Source organism: Rhipicephalus microplus, unplaced genomic scaffold (genome assembly GCF_043290135.1).
Source record: "Rhipicephalus microplus isolate Deutch F79 unplaced genomic scaffold, USDA_Rmic scaffold_654, whole genome shotgun sequence".
Lineage (NCBI taxonomy): Eukaryota > Metazoa > Arthropoda > Arachnida > Ixodida > Ixodidae > Rhipicephalus > Rhipicephalus microplus.
In genome coordinates, this window is record NW_027465211.1 from 1,515 (window position 1) to 11,322 (window position 9,808).

Sequence of the window (9,808 nt, forward strand, 5' to 3'; positions counted from 1 at the left end):
TCACATCTTCACAAGGCTGGCAAGCGGCATTCCGCTGCGCGCGTGCGTCGTCCGAGCAGTTGCGTGATAAACGACCGTGTCGAAAGCCCAAACACCGCCGAGGCCAGTCGCCGCCGCCGCAAGGGCAGCCACGCAGCCTGGCGAGAGGCATCGTCTCGTGTAGCGTCGCCCCCGCCCCAACTGGAGTGGCCCAGTTTTTTGAACGGGACGGGAACTGCGAAGCACTTAGACCGACGGCGGACTACGACGAGAACGCCTTAAGCTTCGCCAACGTTTCGCCAACTCGTGCGGGAGACTTTTTCCGCTTCGCGGCAAGTCGTCGCGCCGTGCTCTCCGCATCAACCGCGTACGCAGCGAACCGCAAACGTCGGGCGCAGCCTCCTCACCTCCCTGCGCTTTGCGCGCGAACGTTCCCTGTTCGCGCGGCAAAGCCTGGAGGAGGCACGGCCCCGCAGCGTGTTCGAGCGCCCGGTCTACGGGACACCCTGCTTACTTCGAGGGCAACAAGCGCAACGCAAGGCTGCGATCTCGCGCACTTTGCGCACGGCTGGAGAAGCTTTGCTGGCCGGCTTTCGCTCCTCGTGTTTACCGTGCGTTAAAGTTGCGCGTCCGTGGCTCTCGCAGCTCTTGCGCGCCCGGTCGCAGAGAGGAGTACGCAACCTCGACCGCACTTTCCCTGCAGGCTTCCTTCCGACTCGAAGTCCTGCGGCGGTCTCAACGAGGTGCCACATCCTCAATGCAGTCGGTCGCCCCCGTTTCGGTTGGGCTCTGGCACGACGGTCGCCACCGTCTCGCCCTTGAGTGGCCGCTGTTGGCGCTCGCTGTGAGGTGTTCAGCGTGCTGTCCGTGTTGCCGACGCGGTCAAAACGAGTCGACGGCTCACGTTCCCTTGTGCGCCGAAGGCTCTCTTGATATGTGATCCGACCCTCAGACAGACGAAGCCAAGGGAAGACCCAAGGCCGCAATGTGCGTTCAAAGAATCAGTGCTCAGTGTGTCCTGCAATTCACACCAAGTCTCGCAGCTGGCTGCGTTCTTCATCGACCCGAGAACCGAGTGATCCACCGCTTAGAGTCGTGAAAAAGTGTTTGTTCAATTCCGTACAGTCAAAACCAAACGTTTCTGGCACTCGGCCAAACAGTGGCCAAGAAGGGCGCTTTTCAGCGCACGCTTGGACTCCAAAACTCTGCCGCGCCTTTTTCGGCTGCCGCAAATCGAGCAAACGGTGTGTTTCGGACGGCGTTTCGCTTCCGCTACTTGCGAGTGCTTTCGTGGTCCACCCCTCTATAAATACTCGGGAGGCGTCGAAGCCGGTTCTCCAAGCCGGACCCGTAGGTATCGTTGTGTGCTCGCTCTCATTGGCCCGCCTAACCAGAAAATGCCTGCGGTACACCCATTTGGATAAGAGTGCACGCAGATGCGGGCCTCGACGGCTACACATTTCCTCGGGCGGCCGCCTCCCGGCCTCCGTGGAGCGCGGGATGCACGGTCCCATCGACAAGCCTCTCCCGTTTTTACCGTGGCGTCGCGGTTCACCACGGCGGGCGGGTCGGTCTCCTCCGCATAAAAAGGGGGACCCCCGCTTTTTGTTCCACGAAATCGCACAAGCTTTTTTCGCATCCACGGTTTGCCACCGCACACCAAAATGCCGATCCGGCTGCCTACTTTAGCCAACAGGTGGAGCCAGGCGCGCCGTACTTGCGCGGCACTTCCCACGTCCACCGAAGTCGGTGCCAAGGACCACTTTCGGCGCCGGAGCCGCGTACGAGCCTACTCGAGGCGGAAGAACGAAGCCAGCAAGGGCCTGGCCGCAAGTGCGTTCAATTGTCGGGACGTCCAAGTCCCTCGTTCTTCCGTGCTTCCTCTTTCGGCAAGTCGTTGCGGCACCTTCCCAAAGCGCGCAGACCCGCTAATCGCGACGAGCGCGACGTGGCCGTGCCGCCTTTCCCTCGGCAGCAAGCAAAACGCCTGGCAACGTCGACGCTCCCCTAACCGCGATCTCGCACCGTGTTTCGTGTGGCGAATTCAAAAGCCGGCCGGCGCTGCTGCAACCATTACGGTCGGTACGCATACGCCGCGGAGGGCGGGACGGTCATCGGAGCGTGCGGTTCCTCCATCGAGTACTGCGCACCTCGGCCGTCGCATCGCCGTGCCATGACCGGCCGCGCGTCAACGCGAACCGGTGCCAGCGAGATCCCTCGCCTGCAAGAACCGACCGGCAGCCTCCGTCACCCGAGGACGCGGAGGCGCTTGCCGCGGACGGCGGGACGGTATGCACTGGTGCACAGCGGACCCGTCACATCGCCAGTTCCTTGACCGACCGCCGACGCTTGTGCCGTTCCTCTCGTACTTGGCAGTCGCCGCGCGATTGTCGGGTCTCGTTCTTGCACGCTCGAACGGTCGGGAGGGCACTCGGCTGGCGTTTCGGGAACGCGCAGCCTCGCCTTCTACCGACGTAACCACGACTCGCCGTTCGCGCTCCGCCGCTCCTGTTTACAGTACTAGGCGGTCCCGCAGCGGTCGGGTCGCGCATTTCGAGCGCTTCGAGCCACGGTGCAGTGGCGGGTCGAAAGCCGACCTATGAGTGCGTTGCGCCGTTTGTACCCGCGTCCGCCACCTGGCCGACCGTCCAAGGTCGCGGTGTTGGCGTCCGCTGGGCGCAACAATTTGTCACGGGGTGCCGCTCCACATTCAGGCAGCCCCGTGGGGAAAAGCCGACCCCGCGTCCAAACGGGGTCAGCGGCAGAAAGTGTCGGGCGCAGACGCAGCTGAGGCGCTCACCCTTCACAATCCGTTAATGATCCTTCCGCAGGTTCACCTACGGAAACCTTGTTACGACTTTTACTTCCTCTAAATGATCAAGTTTGGTCATCTTTCCAACAGACCGGCGCAACCGAAAGGCCGCGCCGGACATCGGTCCGAAGACCTCACTAAATCATTCAATCGGTAGTAGCGACGGGCGGTGTGTACAAAGGGCAGGGACGTAATCAACGCGAGCTTATGACTCGCGCTTACTGGGAATTCCTCGTTCAAGGGGAACAATTGCAAGCCCCTATCCCAATCACGAAAGAAGTTCCACGGGTTACCCAGTCTTTTCAGACAGGGATAAAGACACGCTGCTTCCTTCAGTGTAGCGCGCGTGCGGCCCCGGACATCTAAAGGCATCACAGACCTGTTATTGCTCTGTTTCGTGCGGCTAGGAGCCGCTTGTCCCTCTAAGAAGGTTGTAAGGTGCTGGGAACCCCGCACCTATTTAATAGGCTAGAGTCTCGTTCGTTATCGGAATTAACCAGACAAATCGCTCCACCAACTAAGAACGGCCATGCACCACCATCCACCGAATCAAGAAAGAGCTCTCAATCTGTCAATCCTCCCAGTGTCCGGGCCGGGTAAGTTTTCCCGTGTTGAGTCAAATTAAGCCGCAGGCTCCACTCCTGGTGGTGCCCTTCCGTCAATTCCTTTAAGTTTCAGCTTTGCAACCATACTTCCCCCGGAACCCAAATACTTTGGTTTCCCGGAAGCTGCCCGCCGAGTCATTTGAGTAACTCAGGCGGATCGCTGGTTGGCATCGTTTATGGTCAGAACTAGGGCGGTATCTGATCGCCTTCGAACCTCTGACTTTCGTTCTTGATCAATGAAAACATTCTTGGCAAATGCTTTCGCAGTAGTTCGTCTTGCGACGGTCCAAGAATTTCACCTCTAGCGCCGCAATACGAATGCCCCCGTCCGTCCCTCTTAATCATTACCTCGTATTCCAAAAACCAACAGAACAGAAACGAGGTCTTGTTCTATTATTCCATGCAAGTTTATTCAGGCGACTCGCCTGCGTTGAGCACTCTAATTTTTTCAAAGTAAAAGCACCGGCCATCTCGAGGCACACAATGAAGTGCACCAAGAAAGAACCGGCATGATGTTCAGTCCGAGCCGTCGCATCGGGTAGATGCACTACTCGTCTGGAACTGAGATCCAACTACGAGCTTTTTAACCGCAGCAGCTTTAGTATACGCTATTGGAGCTGGAATTACCGCGGCTGCTGGCACCAGACTTGCCCTCCAATTGATCCTCGTTAAAGGATTTAGAGTGTACTCATTTCAATTACGGGGCCTCAAAAGAGTCCCGTATTGTTATTTTTCGTCACTACCTCCCCGTGCCGGGAGTGGGTAATTTGCGCGCCTGCTGCCTTCCTTGGATGTGGTAGCCGTTTCTCAGGCTCCCTCTCCGGAATCGAACCCTGATTCTCCGTTACCCGTAACAACCATGGTAAGCAAGTAACCTACCATCGAAAGTTGATAAGGCAGACACTTGAAAGAAACGTCGCCGGCTCGTGGCCATGCGATCAGCACAAAGTTATCCAGAGTCACCACACAATACGGGCCGAAACCCGATCGATCTTGGTCTAATAAAAGCACCCGTTACCCAAAGGGCTCCAGGCTCACTGCATGTATTAGCTCTAGAATTGCCACAGTTATCCAAGTAGGAAGAAACGATCTAAGGAACCATAACTGATTTAATGAGCCATTCGCGGTTTCGCCTTATTTCGGCATGTACTTAGACATGCATGGCTTAATCTTTGAGACAAGCATATGATTACTGGCAGGATCAACCAGGTAATCGTTCGACTGCGCGTCCGTCCTCGCCCTCGGCGGGCCGGACGCAGTCTGTGTGCGGCGGAGGCCACCTTCAGGCGCCCCAACACGCTTATTTTGCACTCCGAGATGACGGCGTTCGAGCTCGCTACGGCACAACCTTCCCGAAAGACGAGTGGGAGCCGTGCGGCAAGAAGCACGTTCATGCTCGCTCTTTTTCGTTGCATCGACTCGGTCGCGCCGTGCGGGTTGCCCAAGCCCGCTGCACTGTCGGTGGACCGGCCGGAACTAGCAACGGAGCCGAGACTGCAAAGCCGCCAGACGACGGGTCACGCCCGCGTCTTCGGCGCTTTCGCATCTGAATCGCCCGAGGACGACACGGAACACACCTCGATATCGTGGTAAAACGGCACCGTCCGACAACCAGCCCCTAACGCATCAAGCGGATGAGGCTGCAGACGACTGCCGTGGATTCCCCTGGAGCAGACCCGAGGACACGCTTGACGAGGCCGAAGCCCGCCGCATATCAGACACCCGGTCGCTTTCGCGTACGCCGCTCACGAGAACCCCCACATAATAGCAGCGATAAGTACCCAGACCTCCTTGGGCCCTAATACGAGCGTACTCGAGAAAATTTCACCGCGGGTGTGCCCCGAAACGTGTGGCATGTTGAGCGTGCCACAAGTCTACGTCGCTCTCAAACCCGCCGAGGTCGTAGAATTTGCGACCCTACTCACGAAATTCCCACCGAGGATACGGCCGCAAACGTACCGCACCTTGGGTAGGCCACGAGTTTGTGCAACACTACGCTGACGGCACAGCACCGAGGTCGTGCGCGCACGCACGGGAAAATTCCGCCGCGGTTTCTGCCGAAAACGTGAGGCACCACGACTCTCCGCAAGTTCGCGTCGACTGCGAAAGACCGAAGTCGTGAACGACGTGTCCGCTACTCGCCGCCGACACGCTGGACACCAAACGTACAACGACTCGACGGCGTCGTAGAGGCCCACGACGCGGTTTTCCTTAACGACGTCTCGGCGTGGCACCGACAGGTTAGAACGGCCGACCAACGTTCCCTGTCCGCCGTTCGGCTCAGTCGAAGGGCTCGGCGACTTCGGCAACGCTGCGAAGCCGCACGGTGACGCACGCCATGTCCCCATTTTTTTTTTTCTTTCTGCGTCTGCCGGGGTGCCCCTATAATAGCAGCGATAAGCACCCAGACCGCCGTGGGTCGCTCGCCCCGGCTGACGTGGTTTTTCGTACTCCTGCGGCGGTCGCCGTCAAGCACGTCCAAATACGCTACTTTCGTGGGCGCATTCACGCTCTTTCGCTTCGCCGGAGTGCCAGCACTCACTCTGCCAAAAACGGCGAACATCCGAGCGGCGGTTCCCACTTTTGCGTCGGCGTCGCAAACCCCGCCCCGGCAGACGAGGTTTGCCGTACTCGTGCGACGGTGGCCGGCGGGCACGTCGAAAGACGCCGATATCGTGCGCGAATTGGCGCACCTTGGCTTCACCGGAGTGCCGCCACTGACTCCTCCAAAAACGGCGAAGATCCGAGCGGCGCTTCCCACTTTCGCATCGGCGTCCCGAACTCCGCCCCGGCTGACGCGGTTTACCGTACTCGTGCGACGGTCGCCGGCGAGCACGTGGAAAGACGCCGATATCGTGCCCGAATCGGCTCCGTTCGGCTTCGCCGGAGTGCCAGCACTGGCTCGGCGAAAGACGACGAACATCCGAGCGACGGTTCTCACTATTGCGTACGCGTCGCAAACCCCGCCCCGGCAGACGCACTTTGCCGTACTCGTGCGACGGTCGCCGGCGAGCACGTAGAAAGACGCCGATATCGTGCCGGAATCGGCCCCGTTTGGCTTCGCCGGAGTGCCAGCACTCACTCGGCCACAAACGGCGAACATCCGAGCGGCGGTTCCCACTTAGCCGTCGGCGTCCCGAACTCCGCCCCGGCAGACGCGGTTGCCGAGCTCGTGCGACTAGCGACCGCGAAGCCGTCTCGCGACGCCGCTTTCGTGCGCGGCTCCCACTGCGACCTGGGTCACCCGAGGTCGACGAGCAAAAAAGAATGTCGAAAAAAATTTTTTTTTTTTTTGCGTCTGCCGGGGTGCCCCTATAATAGCAGCGATAAGCACCCAGACCGCCATGGGTCGCTCGCCCCGGCTGACGTGGTTTTTCGTTTTCCTGCGGTGGTCGTCGTCAAGCACGTCCAAACACGCCACTTTCGTGGGCGCATTCGCGCTCTTTCGCTTCGCCGGAGTGCCAGCACTCACTCTGCCAAAAACGGCGAACATCCGAGCGGCGGTTCCCACTTTTGCGTCGGCGTCGCAAACCCCGCCCCGGCAGACGAGGTTTGCCGTACTCGTGCGACGGTGGCCGGCGGGCACGTCGAAAGACGCCGATATCGTGCGCGAATTGGCGCACCTTGGCTTCACCGGAGTGCCGCCACTGACTCCTCCAAAAACGGCGAAGATCCGAGCGGCGCTTCCCACTTTCGCATCGGCGTCCCGAACTCCGCCCCGGCTGACGCGGTTTACCGTACTCGTGCGACGGTCGCCGGCGAGCACGTGGAAAGACGCCGATATCGTGCCCGAATCGGCTCCGTTCGGCTTCGCCGGATTGCCAGCACTGGCTCGGCGAAAGACGACGAACATCCGAGCGACGGTTCTCACTATTGCGTACGCGTCGCAAACCCCGCCCCGGCAGACGCACTTTGCCGTACTCGTGCGACGGTCGCCGGCGAGCACGTAGAAAGACGCCGATATCGTGCCGGAATCGGCCCCGTTTGGCTTCGCCGGAGTGCCAGCACTCACTCGGCCACAAACGGCGAACATCCGAGCGGCGGTTCCCACTTAGCCGTCGGCGTCCCGAACTCCGCCCCGGCAGACGCGGTTGCCGAGCTCGTGCGACTAGCGACCGCGAAGCCGTCTCGCGACGCCGCTTTCGTGCGCGGCTCCCACTGCGACCTGGGTCACCCGAGGTCGACGAGCAAAAAAGAATGTCGAAAAAAATTTTTTTTTTTTTTTGCGTCTGCCGGGGTGCCCCTATAATAGCAGCGATAAGCACCCAGACCGCCATGGGTCGCTCGCCCCGGCTGACGTGGTTTTTCGTTTTCCTGCGGTGGTCGTCGTCAAGCACGTCCAAACACGCCACTTTCGTGGGCGCATTCGCGCTCTTTCGCTTCGCCGGAGTGCCAGCACTCACTCTGCCAAAAACGGCGAACATCCTAGTGGCGGTTCCCACTTTTGCGTCGGCGTCGCCAACCCCGCCCCGGCATACGCGGTTTGCCGTACTCGTGCGGCGGTGGCCGGCGGGCACGTCGAAAGACACCGATATCGTGCGCGAGTCGATGCTTCTTGGTCTCGCAGGAGGGCCGCCACTCACTCCTGCAAAAACGGCGAAGATCCGAGCGGCGCTTCCCACTTTTTCGTCGGCGTCGCAAACCTCGCCCCGGCAGACGCGCTTTGCCGTACTCGTGCGACGGTCGCCGGCGAGCACGTCGAAATACGCCGATATCGTGCCCGAATCGGCCCCGTTTCGCTTCGCCGGAGTGCCAGCACTCGCTCGGCCAAAGACGACGAACATCCGAGCGACGGTTCCCACTATTGCGTACGCGTCGCGAACCCCGCCCCGGCAGACGCGGTTTGCCGTACTCGTGCGGCGGTGGCCGGCGGGCACGTCGAAAGACGCCGATATCGTGCACGAATTGGCGCTCCTTGGCTTCACCGGAGTGCCAGCACTCACTCGGCCAAAAACGGCGAACATCCGAGCAGCGGTACCCACTTAGCCGTCGGCATCCCGAACTCCGCGCCGGCTGACGCGGTTGCCGAGCTCGTGCGACTAGCGACCGCGAACGCGTCTCGCGACGCCGCTTTCGTGCGCGGCTCCCATTGCGACCTGGGTTACCCGAGCTCGACCAGCAAAAAAGAAGGTCGAAAATTTTTTTTTTTTTTTCTGCGTCTGCCGGGGTGCCCCTATAATAGCAGCGATAAGCACCCAGACCGCCGTGTGTCGCTCGCCCCGGCTGACGTGGTTTTTCGTACTCCTGCAGCGGTCGCCGTCACGCACGTCCAAATACGCCACTTTCGTGGGCGCATTCGCGCTCTTTCGCGTCGCCGGAGTGCCAGCACTCACTCTGCCAAAAACGGCCAACATCCGAGCGGCGGTTCCCACTTTTGCGTCGGCGTCGTAAACCCCGCCCCGGCAGACGCGGTTTGCCCTACTCGTGCGACGGTCGCCGGCGAGCGCGTCGAAAGACGCCGATATCGTGCGCTAATTGGCGCTCCCTGGCTTCTCCGGAGTGCCGCCACTCACTCCTCCAAAAACGGCGAAGATCCGAGCGGCGTTCTCCACTTTCGCATCGGCGTCCCGAACTCCGCCCGGGCTGACGCGGTTTACCGTACTCGTGCGACGGTCGCCGGCGGGCACGTCGAAAGACGCCGATATCGTGCCGTAATCGGCCCCGTTTGGCTTCGCCCGTGTGCCAGCACTCACTCGGCCAAAAACGGCGAACATCCGAGCAGCGTTTCCCACTTTCGCATCGGCGTCCCGAAGCCCGCCCCGGCAGACGCGGTTTGCCCTACTCGAGCGACGGTCGCCGGCGATCACGTCGAAAGGCGCCGAATTCGTGCACGAATCGATGCTTCTTGGTCTCGCAGGAGGGCCGCCACTCACTCCTGCAAAAACGGCGAAGATCCGAGTTGCGCTTCCCACTTTTTCGTCGGCGTCCCGAACTACGCCCCGGCTGACGCGGTTTACCGTACTCGTGCGACGGTCGCCGGCGGGCACTTCAAAATACGCCGATTTCGTGGGCGCATTCACGCTGTTTCGCTTCCCCGGAGTGCCAACACTCACTCTGCCGAAAGCGGCGATCATCCGAGCGGCGGTTCCCACTTTTGCGTCGGCTTCGCAAACGGCGCCCCGGCAGACGCGCTCGTGCGACGTACTCGTGCGACGGTCGCCGGCGAGCACGTCGAAAGACGCCGATATCGTGCTCGAATCGACCCCGTTTCGCTTCGCCGGAGTGCTGCCAGTCACGGCGCAGAAAACGGCGAACAAGTGTTTTTTTTTTTTTTTTCCTAGAATTTGTGTTATAGAAGGCACATTTGATATCGGACGATAATTTTCAACTTTATCACGCGCACCGATTTTCGTGTAGAGGTTTGCAAGTTTATGGGAATTTCTCCACTTGGAATAATGCGATTTAGTAGTAC

The 9,808-nt window shown here is 60.2% G+C and overlaps 2 non-coding genes across 2 annotated transcripts; both read right to left on the bottom strand.

The window, feature by feature from the left end:
- Positions 1-921: 921 nt before the first annotated feature.
- LOC142795409 (5.8S ribosomal RNA) lies at positions 922-1,074 on the bottom strand. Its single transcript, XR_012893011.1, has one exon. It is a non-coding gene; the product is annotated as a 5.8S ribosomal RNA (ribosomal RNA).
- A 1,719-nt stretch (positions 1,075-2,793) lies between these two features.
- On the bottom strand, positions 2,794-4,608 carry LOC142795414 (small subunit ribosomal RNA). The gene has a single exon (XR_012893015.1). It is a non-coding gene; the product is annotated as a small subunit ribosomal RNA (ribosomal RNA).
- Between the last annotated feature and the right edge of the window lie 5,200 nt (positions 4,609-9,808).